This window comes from Stegostoma tigrinum, chromosome 14 (genome assembly GCF_030684315.1).
Source record: "Stegostoma tigrinum isolate sSteTig4 chromosome 14, sSteTig4.hap1, whole genome shotgun sequence".
Lineage (NCBI taxonomy): Eukaryota > Metazoa > Chordata > Chondrichthyes > Orectolobiformes > Stegostomatidae > Stegostoma > Stegostoma tigrinum.
The window spans coordinates 18,145,764-18,166,634 of record NC_081367.1 but is presented as its reverse complement, the minus strand read 5'-3'; the positions used below and the strand labels follow the sequence as shown (position 1 = coordinate 18,166,634).

Below are 20,871 nucleotides of genomic sequence, written 5' to 3'. Positions count from 1 at the left end.
GTGACACATACCTATGAATTGGAGATGTGAGACTTCCTATCACACATGCACCCATTCACCAACACAACCAGGTACATATCACTCAGGCACCTCCTTCACACACACATTCGCAGCCAGTTATTCGCTCTCACTCTTACAGCCACTCACACCCTCGATCAGGTTCATGGATCCTACCTTCAGTGATTGGCTGTAAAATACATAACTGTCTATGTATCTGTCCTCTTCTAAGCTCGAACTAATTCACTGTTTCTCATGTTTGCGGCAATCTCTAGCATGTCAGAATTAAATCCATTTCATAACAACTACGAGAAAACTCTTGTAATGGTTGCAGACCAGTTGGACACTGAGGGAATAGAATCCCTTCCTGTTGTTGAAATTTACCAGTTGGCCACTAGGTGCTTTGATAACCCCATGAATGTACCAATGAAACCTTCCTTTTGGGGGAATAGAGTGATGGGAGGGAAACCCAATACTCCCTGTCCCCATAAGACAGTGCCTTTTGTTAAATTAATGTGCTGTCCAATTCTGGGAAAGAAAATACTTTCTGACCAGAGAGATGCAGTTGTGCAATGTCATTTGTGAGATGCCATTGTCCAAGGTGTGCAGTTGATCCTTGCAAGGAGCCAGAAGCAAAGACTTTCAAGGCCACAGTGACTTTGACACCCTTTATTGAGCAGTGCTGTGAAGTGTAGAATCCTCAGTGACAAGGACACAACTTCCTTTCCTTCTTTTTTCTGCCATTACCTCCCAAAGTTTGGAATTTTGCTTCATCATCCAGAAACAGACCCTTGTTCTCACATTGCCCACTGCTTTTCTTCTGAGCAGATGTATTTATATTTGTACATTGTAATCGAATTGACACAAAAACCGTAATCCTAGACCACTTCCTGAGCAAACTGTTTTATTCTTGAGTTTTAATTCTAGCTAGATGAGTTTAACTCTGTGCTATCAGTGATGAGTGTTGCAAACAGGAATTACAGAATAAATTTCACTGCAGACACTGGGCCAAAAATAAATCCTGAGGCCATCCTTCCAGGACACAGGACGGAGTCAACAACATTCCCAGAAGCGACTTCCTAATTTCCTGCAGACTTGCCATCCAATTTAGGGCAGCAATTGGAAGGTTTCTGATGATGTTGGCCAATCAGAAGACTGGCAGCTATGATGCTTCTGTAATGTCACTGGGTGTTCTGGGTGACAGGTATGTTAAAATTAAACTTGAGGGAGTTGAGGGAAGTAGGCCCTGTAGAGTTGTAGGAACCCCTCCAACAGAGTAATGGGACAGAGAAGGCTGTACTTTCCAGAAATGGTTTGTTCAGCCGTTAATAGAAGAACTGCAGATGATGTCAATTGTCCTCAACAAAGTTCTGAGTCTGGATTCTCAGCATCTCTTGTAGATGGAAATGATCTGGTGGCAGCTCATTTCCATATTCTGGTCAGCTCTTCCTCTCATTTGGTCACTCTTCACCTGAAGGATGTGGAGGCAGCCATGGGATGAACAATTACCTTAAAGTCAACAAAGACCAAGCAAATACATCTTGAGTCCATTGAATGTGTTTCACTCCTGAACTGGTATGCTGAAAATTATGGTTCATTTCATAAGAGCGGGCACAGGCAAGGTTATGATAACGTGGGTGGATCGAGGGAGAGGAGGAGGTTTGTTAAGTCAGCATTAATAGTTGGTAGTCTATCTCTAGAGGAACAGAAAGGAGATTATTTGAGGATATACTTGAGTGGTTACCAAACCTTCTGAGGAAGGTAAGTGAACAGCCAAAGGTCATGGTCCATATCAGTTTCAATCGATGTGGAAAGAGGGATGCAGTTTTATAGGCAGCTTGTTAAGAAGCTAGAAAGGAAACAAAAATCAGTCCCAGGCCCATTCAGTAGATAAATAGGAGAAGGAGGTCTTGTGGAGCATTGGTAATGTCCCTATATCAGGGCCAGAAAGCTCTGGGTTCAAGCCATACCACCAGGCCTTGATGACCACAGATGTCGTTATGTTTCCAAACAGCTTGGTTAGTAATTTGTAAATCATTTCAATACATCTGTGGCAAACAGTGAGTGTGGTTGGGTTTCCTCATCAGGCAGAACAATGTGCTAGCCAAAGCATGACAACACGTCCATGTTAAGATATTCTATGCATAGATTCTTGTGAAGAGCAAAGGTCTTCTTCATCTTGAGGGACAATTTCACACACAACAGGAGGTAAATATATAGCTGGAGAGACGGTATAAAGTGAAATTTTTTTGAATCATGGAACATTGAGATTGGTTCTGAGGAACTGGGATCTGTACAAACTAGATGGGTTGAATGAAACACAGGGCAGACACCTGCTTGCCTGTGGGCAGTTCGCTAAAGCTATAAGAGAGAGTTTAGATAAAACTGGCAAGAAGATAGATACCAAAACGTGGCATTGGAAAGAAAAAATAAGGAGCATAAAGAATTGAAAGAAACAGATAGCATCACAGGAAGAAATTTTGTCAATGAGGCTGAAAGGAAGCACAGTAAAATCTAATTCGGGTTCACTATGCATGTATGTGAGTGTGCAAAGTGTTGCAAGTAAAACTGGTCAGCTGCAAGCAGAAATAGATATGTGTAATATAATGTTGAGGCAACAACAAAGACCTGAATCTAAAAACAGCAGGACTGCATATCAAATAATGCAGAGTACAAGGTGCTCAGGAAATAGAGGGAAGAAAAGAAAGATGGAAGAGATATTTGTTATGGTAAACATAGAAGTGGTGGAAACAAACAATTTACTAGAACGCTCGAGCGGTTTTGGAAATGATAATCTGTGCCAAAATTAAGTTCTTTGTGATTTTGCATGGATGGGAGATTGGCTAGCTGCCAGCAAACAGAGAGAATGCCTAAATGGGTCTTGGTCTAATTGAGTGGGGTCTGAGAAAGCAACTCATCTTTTTACAATTTACATCAATGACTTAGTTTGACATGGCATCTAAATTTGGAACTGACATGAGGACAGGTAGAAAAGTATGTTTTGAAGAAGTCGAAAGGAATTTACATAAGGATATAGATAGGTTGAGGGAGTGGGTAAAAAGAAGTGAGTATAATATGGGAAAATGTGAAGTTATTTATTTTGGAAGGAAGAATAAAAAAACAGATTATTATGTAAATGAAGAACAGCTGCAGCAATTGAGGTGCAGAGGAATTCAAGGTGTAGAGCTGGATGAACACAGCAGGCCAAGCAGCATCAGAGGAGCAGGAAGGCTGATGTTATGGGCCTAGACCCTTCTTCAAACCGTTTTTCTGAAGAAGGGTTTCGGCCCAAAACATCAGCCTTCCTGCTCCTCTGATGCTGCTTGGCCTGCTGTCTTCATTCAGCTTTACACCTTGTTATCTCAAATTCTCCAGCATCTGCAGTTCCTAATATCTCTGCAGAGGAATTCAGGTGTTTCAATGCGTAATTAAAAATAACATTAGTATGCAGGTACAGCATGTCAACAAGGAGGCTAATGGGATATGTGACCACTTATTCTGAAAGAAAGGGAATATAAAATATTGAATATAAAAATAAAATGGTTGCACTTCATTTACACAGGCCATTGGTAAGACCACATGTTGAATGTTGTGTGGGGTTTTGTTCTGCTGACTGAAGGAAGGATTGAAACACATTGCAGACAGTTCAGAGAAGGTTCACTAGATTGATACCCAAAAAAAGTGGATTGTCTTAAGAGGAAAGAGGAAAGGTTAAACAGACTGGATGTATTTCCACTGGAGTGGAGAAGTTAAGATCCTGCCAAAGTGAATGTAAAATGGATGATTTTTTTTTTCCTTATTGGACAGTCCAAACCTAGAGGTACTGTTTTAAGATTAGGAATCATTCTTTTAGGACAAAGGTGAGGAGATTTTTTTTTTCTGTCATACAAGCCTGCAACTTTGGAAATGTGCCTCAATGGAGAGTTTGCCTCAATGGAGAGTTTGCCTCTGATTCCCATTGATTCCAGTTTTGGTAGGGGTCCTTGATACCACTCTTGGTCAAATGTGACCTTGATGTCAAGGGCTGTCACTCTCACCTCACATCTGGAATTCAGCTCTTTTGTCCATGTTTGAACTAAGGCTGTAATGAGGTCAGGAGCGGAGTGGTCCTGGCAGCACCCAAACTGGGCATCACTGAGCAGGTTAATAAAGTGTGAAGCTGGATGAACACAGCAGGCCAAGCAGCATCTCAGGAGCACAAAGGCTGACGTTTCGGGCCTAGACCCTTTATGAAGGGTCTAGGCCCGAAACGTCAGCTTTTGTGCTCCTGAGATGCTGCTTGGCCTGCTGTGTTCATCCAGCTTCACACTTTATTATCTTGGATTCTCCAGCATCTGCAGTTCCCATTATCACTGAGCAGGTTATTGCTGAGCAGTTGCTGCTTGATAGCACTGCTGATGACACCTTCCATCGCTTTACTGATGATCGAGAGTAGACTGTGATGGAGCAGTAATTGGCCAGATTGGATTTGTCCTGCTTTTTGTGTACAGCACAGACCTAGACAAATTTCCACATTTTTGGGTAGATGGCAGTGTTGTAGCCGTACTGGAAGAACTTGGTTAGGGGAATGACAAGTTCTGGAGCACAACTCTGCAGTACTATTGTCACAATTTTGTCAGGGCCATAGCCTTTGCTGTATCCAGCGCCTCCAACTGTTTCTTGATTTTGTGCGGAGTGAATCAAATAGGCTGAAGACTGGTATCTGCAATGCTGGAGGCCATTGGAGGAGTTCAAGGTGGTTCATCTACTCAGCAATTCTGGCTGAAGATTACTGTGAATGCTTCAGCCTTTTTGTTTGCACTGATATATTGGGCTGTTCCATCATTGAGGATGGGGATATTTCTGGAGCCTTCTCCTCCAGTGAGTTGTTTAATTGTTCACCGCGATTCACAACTGGATGTGGCAGACTGCAGAGTTTACATCTGATCCATTGATTGTGGGATCACATAACTCTATCTATCGCTTGCTGTTCTAACTAACTGACATGCAAATAGACCTGTTTTGTAGCTACACCAGACAGTCACCTTGTTTTTTTAAGTATGCCTGGCGCTCCTCCTGACATGCCCTCCTGCACTCTCTGGCGAACCAGGTTTGATCCTTTGGCTTGATGGTAATGGTTGAGTGAAGGAGATGCTGAGCAATGAGGTTGCAGATTGTGCTGGAGTACAATTTTGCCGCTGTTGATGGCTCACTGCACCTCATGGATGCCCCGTCTTGAGTTGCCAGAGCTGTTTGAAGTCTGTCCCATTTAGCACAGTGATAGTGCCACACAACACGATAAATGGTATACTCAATGTAAAGGCAAGGCTTTGTCTCCACAAGGTCTGTACAGTGATCAGTCTTCCCAATACCATCATGCGATTATTTAAATTAATTAACTTTACTGTATATTGATGAAGGAGTGTGAGCGAGTTATGCATCAGGGTAGCAGCTGGATGGGGTGATATGGTGGTGAAGTCAGATCAGGGTAGAAGGGATTCAGGATTTAGATGGTGAGATTGAGCGATAGATTCAGATATTTAGGATGATCAGAGCATGGGTGGAGTTAAAGTGTTGAAAGGGGGGTTTGGTGGGTCAGAAAGGAGCAAAGGTTTGGGTTGACAATGGTTCAGGAGGGGAGTTAGAGATTCAGGGCATGTCAGAGGGCGAGGCTGTGTCAGACGTTTGGGAGATTCGGACAGTTGGGGGTGTGTTGAATGGTCGGGGTGTCAAAGGATCAGGGAGTCAGAAGGTCAGGGGATGCTTGATGGTCGGTGGTGCCAGAGGATAAGTAGGCAGTCACAGGGTCAGGAAACATGGCAGGAAGATCACTGGGGAGTCACAGGTGTCAGCGGTATAGTTACCTAACAATTAAACTTGGTTTTAATCTATCGAACATTGGGTAATTAATTATCCAGGGGAGTATTTCAAATCACTCCCTACTCTTCAGCCCTAATTCAGAGTCAGAGGCATTTGCACAGAGTCCTGGGGGTTTGGACAGAACTTCTCAGACTGTCCCACTGCTGAGTCTGCATGTAACATTACTGCAGCAATCTAAATTTGGCAGAGAGATAGACAGAGATACCAGCATCAAGTAGGTGGAGGATTGAATGAATATGTTAAGCATACTACACATACAAAAATAACATACACTTATGGTTTGAGGAGATTTTAAAATAAGGGGAGATGGTTTTCAACGAGTAGACAAGGAGAGCATTGGAGATGGGTGTTTTTCTTGATTTTAACTCACTCCCCTCCTTATATCTTCATTATGGGATAAGTACCAGAAGCATACATTTACTTTATACTTCAGATTGCTAGTGACTTGTGAATATAGTGGGGTACTGAAGGGCAGGAGGGACTCAACTTTATTCTTGCCCCATTGACAGGAGTAAAGATTCAGGGGTTGTTAAATCTAGTGAATGACCTGCTCGCCCTGCCTCTACCACAATAATATCTATAATTGGTGTGGCATTGGATATTTGTTATATTGGACCAAACTGAAATTTAACCTGTGGAGGGAAAGGCACAATACCAACTGACCAGTCTGGCAGGCTTCCCTGTGCATTACAGGGCCGTCACACCCCAAGGTGTTACTCCAACCTCTCAGGTTGCCCTCCACCCACAGCCACTCTCAATCATCAATAGATTTACCTAACGTAAAGGAAGTAGGAACCAATTGGCTCAGCCCTATCCTGAAGAACAGTCATATCAGATTCAAAATATTAACTCCCCTTCTCTCTCCACAGTTGTTTCCAGATATGCTGAATTTCTACAGAACTTCCTGTGCTTGTTTCAGTTTTCCAGCATGTGCAGTATTTTACTTTGAAATGATAAAGGTGCGAATCATATGAGAATGGTAAGAGAATAGAATTCATATTGAAAATACATGGTTTGTTTTGTGAAATTTTATCATGCATCCTGCTATTGTACTCATGTTTGTCCATTGCTGGTAAAATAAGAAAAAAATTATCTTTAATTAGTGAATTCATTAACTTGCAGTTTATGGTTATTTTCCATGATAGAAGTGGTAACATTTCTTCCACTTAGAATAAAGTGACCAGTGTTAGATCTGTAACTTAAAGAGAGAAATATTCATCACAATTGGAAATGCAAAACAAGAAGTCCAAATGCTCAATGGTCTGCATTGCAGTAGTCTTAGCATTGCAGGAAATGGGTAAGAGTTTACCAGTGCATAAACTATTGTGTGTGGGCATGAGTGTGGGCTACAAGCATGTGGGCCTGAGGATGTCCGTACGTGTGTTTAAATAAAACTAATTTGCTGTGTTAGAAAGCAAAAATTGCCAAAAGTTCCATTTTGCAAGTGGCAAGCAACTTCAGAATCAAAGGAAAACTGCATTGGGTGTCAGGCCCACGGCGCCACAATCAGGCTTGTGAACAACATGCTTTGATAGACCTCATTTCCAGTTTCCTCTCTAGTCTACACTCCATGGGCTAGGCACAACCAATCAAGAACTCACCTACGTCCCAGTTGGGGTGCACCAATGGAGAATAACTAATGTGTCTTACAGTAACCTCCGAGTACAATGTCACACCATGCTACATTACATGAATGAAGGTAAAATAAAATGAGAGGAAGAGCTGACCAGAATATGGAAATGAGCTGCCACCAGATCATTTCCATCTACAAGAGATGCTGAGAATCCAGACTCAGAACTTTGGTGAGGACAATTGACATCATCTGCAGTTCTTCTATTAACGGCTGAACAAACCATTTCTGGAAAGTACAGCCTTCTCTGTCCCATTAATCTGTTGGAGGGGTTCCTACAACTCTACAGGGCCTACTTCCCTCAACTCCCTCAAGTTTAATTTTAACATACCTGTCACCCAGAACACCCAGTGACATTATAGAAGTATCATAGCTGCCAGTCTTCTGATTGGCCAACAGCATCAGAAACCTTCCAATTGCTGCCCTAAATTGGATGGCAAGTCTGCAGGAAATTAGGAAGTCGCTTCTGGGAATATTGTTGACTCTGTCCTGTGTCTTGGAAGGATGGCCTCAGGATTTATTTTTGGCCCAGTGTCTGCAGTGAAATTTATACTGTAATTCCTGTTTGCAACACTCATCACTGATAGCACAGAGTTAAACTCATCTAGCTAGAATTAAAACTCAAGAATAAAACAGTTTGCTCAGGAAGTGGTCTAGGATTACGGTTTTTGTGTCAATTCGATTACAATGTACAAATATAAATACATCTGCTCAGAAGGAAAGCAGTGGGCAATGTGAGAACAAGGGTCTGTTTCTGGATGATGAAGCAAAATTCCAAACTTTGGGGGGTAATGGCAGAAAAAGAAGGAAAGGAAGTTGTGTCCTTGTCACTGAGGATTCTACACCTCACGCACTGCTCAATAAAGGGTGTCAAAGTCACTGTGACCTTGAAAGTCTTTGCTTCTGGCTCCTTGCAAGGATCAACTGCACACCTTGGACAATGGTATCTCACAAATGACATTGCACAACTGCATCTCTCTGGTCAGAAAGTATTTTCTTTTCCAGAGTTGGACAGCACATTAATTTAACAAAAGGCACTGTCTTATGGGGACAGGGAGTATTGGGTTTCCCTTCCATCACTCTATTCCCCCAAAAGGAAGGTTTCATTGGTACATTCATGGGGTTATCAAAGCACCTAGTGGCCAACTGGTAAATTTCAACAACAGGAAGGGATTCTATTCCCTCAGTGTCCAACTGGTCTACAACCATTGCAAGAGTTTTCTCATAGTTGCTATGAATCCTTCATCTTCCTTAGATCTTCAGTTCACCCCACAAAGTGAATGGTTTGATCCAAGGGACAAAGAATATTTATTAATCCCTCCACAGGAACATCAGACAAAACTACAGAGATGTAACAACTAATCCCACCTTCTCAACAGGGCCATTGACCAGGTCATCATGTTTATAGAGATATGAGTTTGGACACCTTCACTATTTTCCTGCAAGCCTATCAGTCACAGTGGTGCTCATTCTAACATGGACCTCCAGCATGGAGTGAATTGTGAGGATATCAAGGCCCTAGAAGGAGATAGCTTATTGAGGGAGCAGCAGGAAGTGACAGAGGAAGTTGAACTGGAGATAATGTTGTGCAATGAAATGCCCCTGCTGCACAGTGAGGTAGCCTCCTTCTGCCATCCTCTGGAAGAGGAGTGCTCCTCTCTCTCCCGTTGCCTCTGGCATTAGATACTAGGTGAGCATTAAGGTAGCAGAGCACGGGTCCTGTACTGGCTTCTGGCTCCCATGTCACATCCTACTCTTCTGCTGTGGAAGATTTTGGCACAAAATATGAATCTCTCCCTTGGGAGATAACATGACTTGAGGGATGTGAAGGAGTAATGACATCTCCCAACAGTGTCAGTGAAGTTCACTGTAGGGAATCTAAATGAGTTCCACACTTCACCGGATTGACACATTTCCACTGGCTCTAAATAAACAGACAACTTCTCACCTTTTCAATCAAAGGCTTAATTCCATCTGCAGTTCAATCAGTTTCCTATCAGAGGTGGGTTTGTGACCTAGAAACAGACCTGGCACTTGTTCCTGCCTCTGTGGTTAAAATTCAGCCTGAATCTCTCTTTGCTGTCATGATTAAATGTCTGTTCAACTTTTGACCTTTCATGTCCATAGTTACAGGAAGATAAAACTGTTTTGCTCAAAAGAGACTCTGCCCAAGTTAAACACAAAATTTTCATTACATTTATTTGGAAAATGTATGCAATTATCTTAATCATGTTGAATTACATCATGTGCCACAATTATACAACCTTATTCTTTTTGAAGTAAAGTATGTTATTGTTTGCCAACAACAAAAATATATTTGATAAGAACGTCTTGAACCAAACTAATTCCTTTGAGAAATAACATACTTATTAATAGAAACATTTACAGTGTATTCCAATGATTTTCAGAAAAATTCTTTGCACAATGACAACTGCACTTTCTCATTTTTTTCAGTAGAGCAAATTTACAGCTTGTTGGTGAGTTGGACAATTAACCTTATATCATAAACTTTTTCTCATGTCGAGGAGTTACTTGAAAACATCTTTAGTCAATAGCCTCTTACCTCCTCTGAGGTGGGAGTGGTTTCTCTTATTGATGCATTGTTTTAACTATCAGTGTTAATGTAAGACTACAATGCACAGATCCAATGGATGGTAACTGAGAAATCAGAATTGATGCTTCAAGTCAAGTGACCCCTCCTCAGTGTTGAGTTCTGAGGAAAAGTCACTTGATCCAAAATGTTAACTCTGATTTCTCTCCACAGATGCTGCCAGACCTGCTGAGCTTTTCCAACACTGTCTATTTTTGATTCTGATTTACAGCATCTGCAGTTCTTTTTTTTATTTAAATGGTAATTGAATTTGCTTCATTCTCTTGTTTCATCCAAGTTAACATAGCTTCAGAATGCCAAAAGGCAAACTGGGAGAGGTTTTAATTCACTTGAAAATAAATTAACGCATGGAGTAAATCTCAACGACGGATGATGTAGATAAATGTCTTGCAATCAAGAAAACAACTGGATGACTTGAAAGGGAATGATAGAATTTTTTCTGATGATTACAGTAGGATTGACTAAATGGCCTTTCTCATTCACATTTGTCACATGTCCACTTGTGGCATTTCAAAAACGCAGAGCACTAATAAAATTGAATTTCATTTCTAAATTAAGAAGCACAAAAGTAATCAAAAGAGTGATTTTATAACTCAATCAGAATTCAGGCATGCAGTGATTATTATTTTCATTTCAAAAAAGAAATGTACAAGGTTCATGGGGAGTGGGTTTGAATTCCAATATATGCCCTCAGAAAATTAATTCCCTTCTAGAATAAGAATCTTGTCAAATGATTCAAATGACAAGATTCTCTTAAATCTATCTGAATAATTATATGGTGTTCTCATACCCTAACCTCAGGGACAGTGCAAGGTAGTTTGCACATTTAGTGATATTAGAATTTCGATGTAAATCCACATTCAGATTCATACTGAAACTCTGGTTTTATTGCAAAATATTTGATACATGGAGTTGACCCATGGGATTTTGATCTTAAAAGTCCTTTGCTTTGCAGCTCAACCCTTCAAAAACTTGACAATTGCAGCATTCACCCCCATATTCACATTTGTACTGTTTTGACTTGCTCTCAATTCTACAATTGTGAGCACTTCTGCTATGTGGGAAGTTGTTAGATCAGAGCACAAAAAGTGCAATGGCAACTGCCTGCACACATTATATCTAGTAGGCTCCAATGTGTTTGATCTATAATCTTTAATTTAAAATCATTCCTGGGTATATTATAGTTCAGAAACAATACTTATACTGTAGTGCACCCACATGTGCAATTTATTAAGAATTAACATCAAATGCCTATTAAATGCTTGAACTTGCATTGAATGTTGAACTAATTTCAAGTATCTGTTTATGCTTGCTTGTCGATATAATATCAACAGCTCCCAAAAGGAATTTTCCCATTCCTTGTCTTCTCACTTAAGGTGAATCACAAACAGTGAAATCACAGCTCTTCTGGTAATGAACCAAAATGGACCTGCAAAGGTGCTCATGGAGCTGTGCAGCTGGCTTGTTACTGGAGAGAAACAGGCATGTTTGTAGCTTTTAGCCATGAAATTTAAATCAGACAATGGTAATAATTTAGGATTTAAATTCTAAAGTGTCACAAATGGCTTCAACATACTGTAGGACAAGCCTTAGAGCGTTTCATACAGGTTTTGTGTGCAGCACAGGTTGTTCTTTCTTACAAAGTGCACACTTTTCATGAAAGTGAACGTTCTGCCAACAGTAGTTTTCTTTTTACACAACATGTCAGAGTTAGGGGTGGTATCTGTTTCCTATATTGTTAACAAATCTTGCCCCTTTTGTAGTTCTCCAGTCATAGAAGCTGCATTTCATCGCAAGATATCATTTTCTTCATTCATCTTATACGCCAGCTTTTGAACCTCGGAGCCATGTTTTCCTGAATGGCCTTCACCTTTCTCCTACATTTTTCTTGTTGAAAGCATCAGGCCCCATCTGCAACTCATTTTATCGTCAGTGTGCAGCTGACCACTGACAGCTCAACATTGGTAAATTCATCCTCACATCACTATTGTCAAGCATTCTGGTTTCTTCTGTTATTTCTCAGAGTTGATGCCCCTGAATTTCAGTCAGAAGGTTTGAGCCTCATTTTTGAAGTTACATATTACAGTTCATTTCTTGCCATTTATGGTCAAGAAAACTGCTTTTTGAAAAAAGAGAACGGGGTAGTAGCAGTGTGGTACTGTTTCTGAAGTAGTAATCCAAAGGCCTGGACTACTTTCCCAAGACATGGATTCAACCTTCACCAAGGCAGATTGGGAGAAGTTGCCATATAATTTGGGACAATGAATCACACAAAGAAAGGTGGTTATAGTTGATGAAGGGGAATCATCTCAACTTGAAGACATTGCTGCATTAGTTCCTCAAGCCAGTGTTCTGGGCCCAACCATTTTCAGCCAATTCATCAACAACCCTCACTGCAATACAAAGGCAGACATAGGGATGTTTGCTGATGATTGCACAATTTCAGTATCATTTCCATCTTCTCATGTCCTGGAGCAATCCTTGCTCATATACAGCAAGACCTTGACAACATTCAGAGTTCAGATAAATTTCGGCAAGTAACATTTGTGTCATATGAATACCAGGTAATGAAGATCCTGAACAAGGAATAAAGGAGAAATTGAAACAAGCTAAACAGGATTATAGTGCATATATATGAATGCACAGAGAATTGTAAATAAGATTTGTCAGTTACAACGCCAGTTTGAAGTGTAGCATACTGTGGCTATAATAGAGACCTGGCACATCGAAGACTGACTGTCAAAAGTTTTTACATTCAAGATGTCCATGAAAAACAGGAAAAGAAGTAAAGAAGACAGCTGTGGTAATACTGGTTAAGGAGAACATTGCATTGATAAGGAGAGAGAGGATGCCCCTGGCAAAATCAATTTATCTACAGCTAAGGGACAAATCAAAAGAAATTATATTGCCTGTTCAAGTCAATAAGTCAATACTAGTGGGAAGAAATAGAAGAACAATTCTGCAATGAAATTATAGAGTGGTGGAAACATTAAATTACAATGGAGGACTTCAGTTACCTGAATGCAGTCTGGAATAATGGCATTGTAAAGGGACGAGAATTCTTAGGTTGGCTTCAGGAGAATTTTCTATAACAATACGTGTCCAATCCAATCAGAAAAGACCTACTTCTTAGGAATGAGGTGGGTCAAGGAGATCAACTGTCAGTGAGAGAAGATTTAGAGAACAGTTATCAATGTGATATAAGGTTTAGAATGACCATGGAAAAGAACAATGTACAGTTAGATTAAGAACAATTAACTAAAGGAAGGCTGACTTCAATGGCAAAAACAGAGCTAGGCTATATGGACTGGGGAGAACTGACCTAAACAAAGAGAAATTGGTTTGGGCAGAAGGTATATTCTCTGAAAAGGGAACAGTGGGATAAACAAACTCAGAGCTCTCTGAATGAAAAATAAGATAGAAATTAACATAAAGGAGAAAGTAAATACTGATTACAGGTATCAGGTAGAAAATACAACAGAGAACCAGGCTGAGTGTAAATGGTTCAGATGGGATGTGAAAATGCAAATAAGAGAAGCAAAAACTGAGTATATAAAAAGATTGGCAGTTAACATAAAGGGAAGTTTCAAAATCTTCTTCTGGCATATAAATAATGAAAGTGTGGTAAAAAGGATCCAGCTTATTAGAAACAAAGAAAGGGATCTATATATGGAAGCAGCAGGCCCACTTGCAGTAATAAATTAACATATTGCATCTGTCTTTACCAAGGAAGATGTTATCCAGGCCACCGTGAGACAATTCATTGGCAGGAAGGGTTCAATGGTTGAAAGAATGGGCTATCAGTAATTACAGGTGACCCATCATCTGGGACCAATAAGATGCTTCCAACGATACTCAAAATGAGAGCAGAAATTATGCAGGCACTAACCATAAATTTCCAATCTTCCTTAGTTTCAGGAGGAGGGCCAGAGGACTGGGGAATTGCAAACACTATGCTATTGTTCAAAAAAAAGGATAAGCCACAAAACATAGGTTAGCTTTTGAACAAACCCTTACATGCCAATAAAGAGGCCTTTCAGTTTTGACAGATTGGGTTAGCCATTGTCATTTCTGCTGCATAGGTTGATGTCAGATGGCCTATCTGGTATGGCTCCCTTTCTTACATGTAGTGGGTTCATTATTCTCGGTGCCTTCTAAACCATTTTGGAGGGCACTTGAGAGTCAACCATGTCGTTGTGGATCAGGAGTCACATGTAGATCAGACAGATACACCAGTGATATTCCTCAGATATGGGTGAGGTGTCAGTGATGGGCTCCAATTCTAATATCAGGAGAACAATATCCTAGCAACTATAGGTCATTCAGCCTGAAATCAATGTGAGGAGCCATTTAAAGACACAATCAGAAACACATCAATTGTCATTTCATAACACGTGGTCAGGGAGAATTTATTAAAGAAGATTGTGTTCAATTACATAGATTGAGTTAAAATGAAATTATATGTGTAATATAATGCAGTTGATAGTGTGTAGACAATAGGCATTTCAATAGTCATTACATAATCATTAGTGGAACTCAAGCCATGGGTTTAAAGAAGTAGTCCTAGCCGAGATGCAAGATTGACTAAGAGATAGAAACAGAGAGTAATTCTGAATTTCACCTTTTGGATATATTAATGGCATGGACATGTTGCACAATTTCAAAGTTTGCAAATAGCAAAAAATCGGAAATGCAGTAGAGAATAGAATGGGAGGTCAAAGACTTATAGGATACGCAGAGGTGGACTAGAGTTGTATAATTTATGAGAAAAGAATAGATAGTTTCTATATTTGTATTATAGATGTATGTTTTGTATCTCCTTGTAAGATAAACTCTGTAAAACGGAAGAGCTGTGCAAATTCCATTTTCATAAATATTTTCTAATCAGCCTGTCAGCAATATCATTAACTTATGTCTGGAATAGGTGTGACTTGAATCTGGACCTGCTGGCTCAGAGGTAGGGGCCTTACCATCACACCACAATTAGCTCCTTAATTCCATTGTTATACTCCCAATGCTAAACCAATGACAATGTACCAACTCAGCCACATCCATCACATGGATATCAAACATGTACCCAGGGACCTTCTGTATAGTGAACTTTCAATGAGCTACTCAATGCCTGTAGCTCCACTACAACGACAGATGCACATGTGATAATAACTTGGCAGACATCAATACATACAGATGGGAGACAGTCACCAATGGCTGTGACTTGTAGAGGTTGGCTGTTTGGAGAGACATTTAAAGAGCTAATAAAAAGCTCCACTTCTCAAGAAGAGAGGTGAACAGAGGCCAGTTAACCCTATAACTTATCAGCCCACTGTCTTTCTCTGCAGCAAGCACCAGGGTGGCTGCCATACCACAGTAAAGCTTTTGAACCAGACCAGGTAATGTTCAACAAAGAGTTGACAACCACATGGTGTACCATTGTCTTATGAGACAGAAGCTGCCAAAGAATCAAAGATGATGGATTTTGATTCTGTAGAGAAAACACAGAAGGTTTTGGAGCTCACGTTATGTTTAAAACCATGAAAAGTTTTCAGATAATTGACAAAAGAACCCGTAGCAAGATGAGGAGATTTTTTAATTTGTACACAAGGTTTTGATCAGGAATTAACTGTTGACAGGATGGTGACAGCAGATTCAATAGTAACTTTCAAACTGGAATTGAATAAATAGATAAAGGATAAAATGTTGCTATATGCTGGGGATAGAGTGATGTTTTCAAAATATAACCTACCAGCGTTCACTGGAGCTAATTTGACATCTTTCAAAGAGTTGGCACAGGTGTGATGCATTAAATGTTCTCATACTTTCTTATCGCATTATATGGTACTTTATGTCTTATGGTGCCATAGGTATCTTAGAGAAATGGTTTTATGTTGATATCTTGAATCATTGCATCTTGTCACTAACACTCCATGAAAGTGAAATATAATTTCTTATGCTTATATATAAAATAATTATTATTTAGTAGATTTTTTTCATAGTTTAGTCAGACTTTCTGATTCTATCTCATATATTTTACTTAGAAGGTGATCATAAACATCATATAAAAGATGAACCAGCAGCAGCCTTTGAGATAACGTTACTAACAGCCTTGTTATATTATTTGACTAACACTAGCATCCATTTATTCTCCTAATTTAACTTTAACTGTGCTGCAGACCACTTCCTAATTGAAAAGCCAGGTGAAATGTCATGTATTTTTCTACACCTGCTAGTACATGGAGATGAGGTTGTGGGTTACACTGAAATGCCCTTTGACTTTCTTTCCTGCTTACATAGAAGTGTCAGATCCAATCAATGGGGATTTGGCTGAAGAGATTTGAGAGGTTCATGTGTTTACCATCCTCCAAATAATTATGATGCAAACCGCCAATATCCTTGTAAGTCATTGGCTGACAGTTCTATGTGATTTTTCTTTGTTATTTTAACTAAAATAAGCATAAATAAACTTTCAATAAACAGACAAGTGCCCTGAACCAGATTATGTCCATCCCAGAATTTTGAGAATGTAGATGAGGAAATTGCAAGTACCCCAATTATAATCTTCCAAAATTCCTTAGATTCAAGTACCATTCCTTCAGGTTGTATGCTTCATATTACTAAGTCAGAAAGGTGCAAGAAAAACATAGAAGAATTATAAATCAGTAAGCTTCTTGTGTTTTTAGAAAATTACAGGAGTCTATAATTAAGGACAGAGTTGCTGAACATGGTGAACATTTTCAGCTAATCAGAGAGAGCCAGCATGGATTTGAAAAGGGTAGGTCACAGCCGATGACTCGAGCTTATGTTTTTGAAAGCAGTGATCAGGAGAATGCAGACAATATTATCTGCATAGACCTCTAGAAGGCTTTCATAATACAACACAAAAGAGAATACTATCTAAATTTGGAACCAGTGGAATTGAAGACTTGTGACTGACCTGACTGGGTTAAGCGCAAGGAGACAGAGAGAAGTGTTAATGGACAGTGGCTCCAGTTGGCAGGATGTGATTAGTGCTGTAAAGATCCATGTTGCAGTCTCAACTACTCATCACACTTAACCAACAACCTCGACTGTGGGATGTATCAGAGATTATAAACCAGAGTACTATGGCACACTGGTGAAATTTTCAGGAAGCAGCACCACTTTACGTTAGTCATGAGGACAGATCCATTCTTCTGCTCCTGCAGAGCCTCAATGTCTATAATTGAAAGCAGTATCTGCAGACACCAGGAGCCCCTGTTGACTGCCATGCGCAAGCCTCCAGAGCTATGTATGTGTAGACTTCTGATACAATGCAAATGGTATGAAGAAGTTGAGTGCGCTGTGGAATTGTTTTTCCTCATTGAAGTATGCTTGATACTGAAAAGGTTGAGAACCGTTGGAATAGATAATCACATATTCACTGATACAAGGATAGTTGTTCTTTTAAGTCATCTAGATGGGAGTGCAAAATTTCCAAGTAGTATTCATAAATTAAATAAACAGAGTTACTTAACAAATCAGCCGCAATCTTGAACTACAAGCCGTAATGAGTTAATTGGCCTGTTCCTAATCCTATGTTTCCAGGTGCAAAAGCCCAATAATTACAAAGCAAGTACAAATTTGCAATAAAAACTACATTAATTACAACAGAGATAATGGGAACTGCAGATGCTGGAGAATCCAAGATAATAAAGTGTGAAGCTGGATGAACACAGCAGGCCAAGCAGCATCTCAGGAGCATAAAAGCTGACGTTTCACGCCGAGACCCTTCATCAGAGAGGGTTCTGGAATAAGTAGGGAGAGAGGGGGAGGCGGACCGAAGATGGAGAGAAAAGAAGATAGGTGGAGAGGAGAGTATAGGTGGGGAGGTAGGGAGGGGATAGGCTAGTCCAGGGAAGACGGACAGGTCAAGGAGGTGGGATGAGGTTAGTAGGTAGGAAATGGAGGTGCAGCTTGAGGTGGGTGGAAGGGATGGGTGAGAGGAAGAACAGGTTAGGGAGGCAGAGACAGGCTGAGCTGGTTTTGGGATGCAGTGGGGGGACGGTTGAGCTGGGCTGGTTGTGTGATACAGTGGGGGGAGGGGAAGAACTGGGCTGGTTTTGGGATGCGGTGGGGGAAGGGGAGATTTTGAAGCTGGTGAAGTCCACATTGATACCATTGGGCTGCAAGGTTCCCAAGCGGAATATGAGTTGCTGTTCCTGCAACTTTTGGGTGGCATCATTGTGGCACTGCAGGAGGCCCATGATGGGCATGTCATCTAAAGAATGGGAGGGGGAGTTGAAATGGTTTGCGACTGGGAGGTGCAGTTGTTTATTGCGAACCAAGCGGAGGTGTTCTGCAAAGCGGTCCCCAAGCCTCCGCTTGGTTTCCCCAATGTAGAGGGTGCCACACTGGGTACAATTGATACAGTATACCACATTTGCAGATGTGCAGGTGAACCTCTGCTTAATACGGAAAGTCATCTTGGGGCCTGGGATGGGGGTGAGGGAGGAGGTGTGGAGGCAAGTGTAGCACTTCCTGTGGTTGCAAGGGAAGGTGCCGGGTGTGGTGGGGTTGGAGGGGAGTGTGGAGCAAACAAGGTGTCACGGAGAGAGTGGTCTCTCCGGAAGGCAGACAAGGGTGGGGATGGAAAAATGTCTTGGGTGGTCGCTTTGGATTGTAGATGGCGGAAGTGTCGGAGGATGATGCGTTGTATCCGGAGGTTGGTGGGGTGGTGTGTGAAAACGAGGGGATCCTCTTTGGGCGGTTGTGGCGGGGGCGGGGTGTGAGGGATGTGTTGCGGGAAATGCAGGAGACGCGGTCAAGGGCGTTCTCGAGCATTGCAGGGGGAAGTTGCGGTCCTTGAAGAACTTGGACACCTGGGATGTGTAGGAGTGGAATGCCTCATCCTGGGAGCAGATGCGGCGGAGGTGGATGAATTGGGAATAGGGGATGGAATTTTTGCAGGAGGGTGAGTGGGAGGAGGTGTATTCTAGGTAGCTGTGGGAGTCGATGGGCTTGAAATGGACATCAGTTACAAGCTGGTTTCCTGAGATGGAGACTGAGAGGTCCAGGAAGGTGAGGGATGTGTTGGAGATGGCCCAGGTGAACTTAAGGTTGGGGTGGAAGGTGTTGGTGAAGTGGATGAACTGTTCGAGCCTGTCTCTGCCTCCCTAACCTGTCCTTCCTCTCACCCATCCCTTCCTCCCACCTCAAGCCGCGCCTCCATTTCCTACCTACTAACCTCATCCCCACCTCCTTGACCTGTCCGTCTTCCCTGGACTGACCTATCCCCTCCCAACTCCCCACTTATACTCTCCTCTCCACCTATCTTCTTTTCTCTCCATCTTCGGTCCGCCTCCCCTCTCTCCCTATTTATTCCAGAACCCTCTCCCCATCCCCCTCTCTGATGAAGGGTCTAGGCCCGAAACGTCAGCTTTTGTGCTCCTGAGATGCTGCTTGGCCTGCTGTGTTCATCCAGCTTCACACTTTATTAATTATAACAGCTGGTTTGTACATATTCTGACAAAAAGAACAAATGGAACTTATTGAAACTAGCCTAAATCTGAGCATTATTATGTACATAAAGCTATAAACAAAAAGAACAAATGCAACTTGTTGAAACTAGCATAAATCTACAGATTATTCTGTACAGAAAGCTATAAACAAACACGTTTGATGGTCTTTTATTAATATGATGAAAAGCGCAAGATCCTCCCATACACATTCACTGCAAGCAGCATTAATGATGCCTATTTGTTTAATGTGTTTTCAAGTGCTGAATTGAAAGTGTGTAGGCCAGTAAAGGTACTTTATATAATCATATTGTAGGGTTGTTCTAACCGACGTGGTGGGAAATAAATACAATATTATTTATATAGACATGGCTTTTGGTTTAAACAAGAGTGCTCATATTTTGTAATGTTCCTGCAAGTGGAATTAGTGCTAGCATTCTGTGAACCTCAAATCAGCCCACATATGAATAAAAACATAACTAGATGAATAAGAAGTAAGAATTCACTCATGCAAGTGAAGAAAGTAAGCTACAAAATAACACCTTTGTGGGTGAGATGGCAATTTTTTAACTATGAATGTTTTGAAGTGTATTTAAATGACCAGGCAATCAAAATAATTTTGTTTTAAAATTTGTGTTTCAAATCAATTAACAGTTTTAAGACTTTGATACAATTTTCAAAAGAAGGCTTCAAGCCAATTGGTTGCTACAATACAACATTTTGCTTATAAAGAGTGTAAGAATAAACCTAGTAACTGCAGGCCAATCAATTTGACCTAAGTGCCAGGAAAGTTTTAAGAAACAATAGTTTGTATAAAGCGGGCTCAGAAGCAAGACCTGGAGGTATATGTGTGCAATTGTTTGAAGGTGACTGAGCAGGTTGAGAAAACTCTAAAAGGGGACAAGGGTTTCTAGGCTTCATATTATAGGGCATAAAGAACAGAAGTGAAGAAGTTCTGATGAACCTTTATAATGCACTAGCTTGGCCCCAACTTGAACATTTTGCCAATTCTGATATTGCATGCTAAGAAAGATGTGAAGGTCTTAGAGAGGATACAGAAAAGATTTTTGTGAATGGACAGGAAGCAGGCACTTTGCTTAAGAGGTTTGATTGGAGACAATGGAATGGCTCTGTTTAAAGAAGAGAATGTTGAGAAGATTGCTATTTATGTTCAAAATTATGAGACATCCAAACAAGTAGATGGAAACCCATTTACAAAAGAGTCAGAATGAGAAGACACCTAGGAAAGTGATTAGCAAAAGAAAAATAAAGGCATAGGAACAGTATTTTTCTTATAAGTGTGT

General features: G+C 40.8%; 1 protein-coding gene across 2 annotated transcripts in view; it reads left to right on the top strand.

The window, feature by feature from the left end:
* Positions 1-20,871, top strand: part of LOC125457838 (carcinoembryonic antigen-related cell adhesion molecule 1-like) — a 44,683-nt gene that overhangs the window by 11,895 nt on the left and 11,917 nt on the right. Inside the window, exon 1 of one of the 2 annotated variants that reach the window (XM_059650862.1) lies at positions 6,723-6,835. The exons of the other annotated variant lie outside the window; for it this stretch is intronic. The gene's annotated coding sequence lies outside the window, so the exon portion shown is untranslated. Of the gene's footprint in view, positions 1-6,722; positions 6,836-20,871 lie in introns of those variants that run through there. 2 annotated transcript variants of the gene reach the window in all.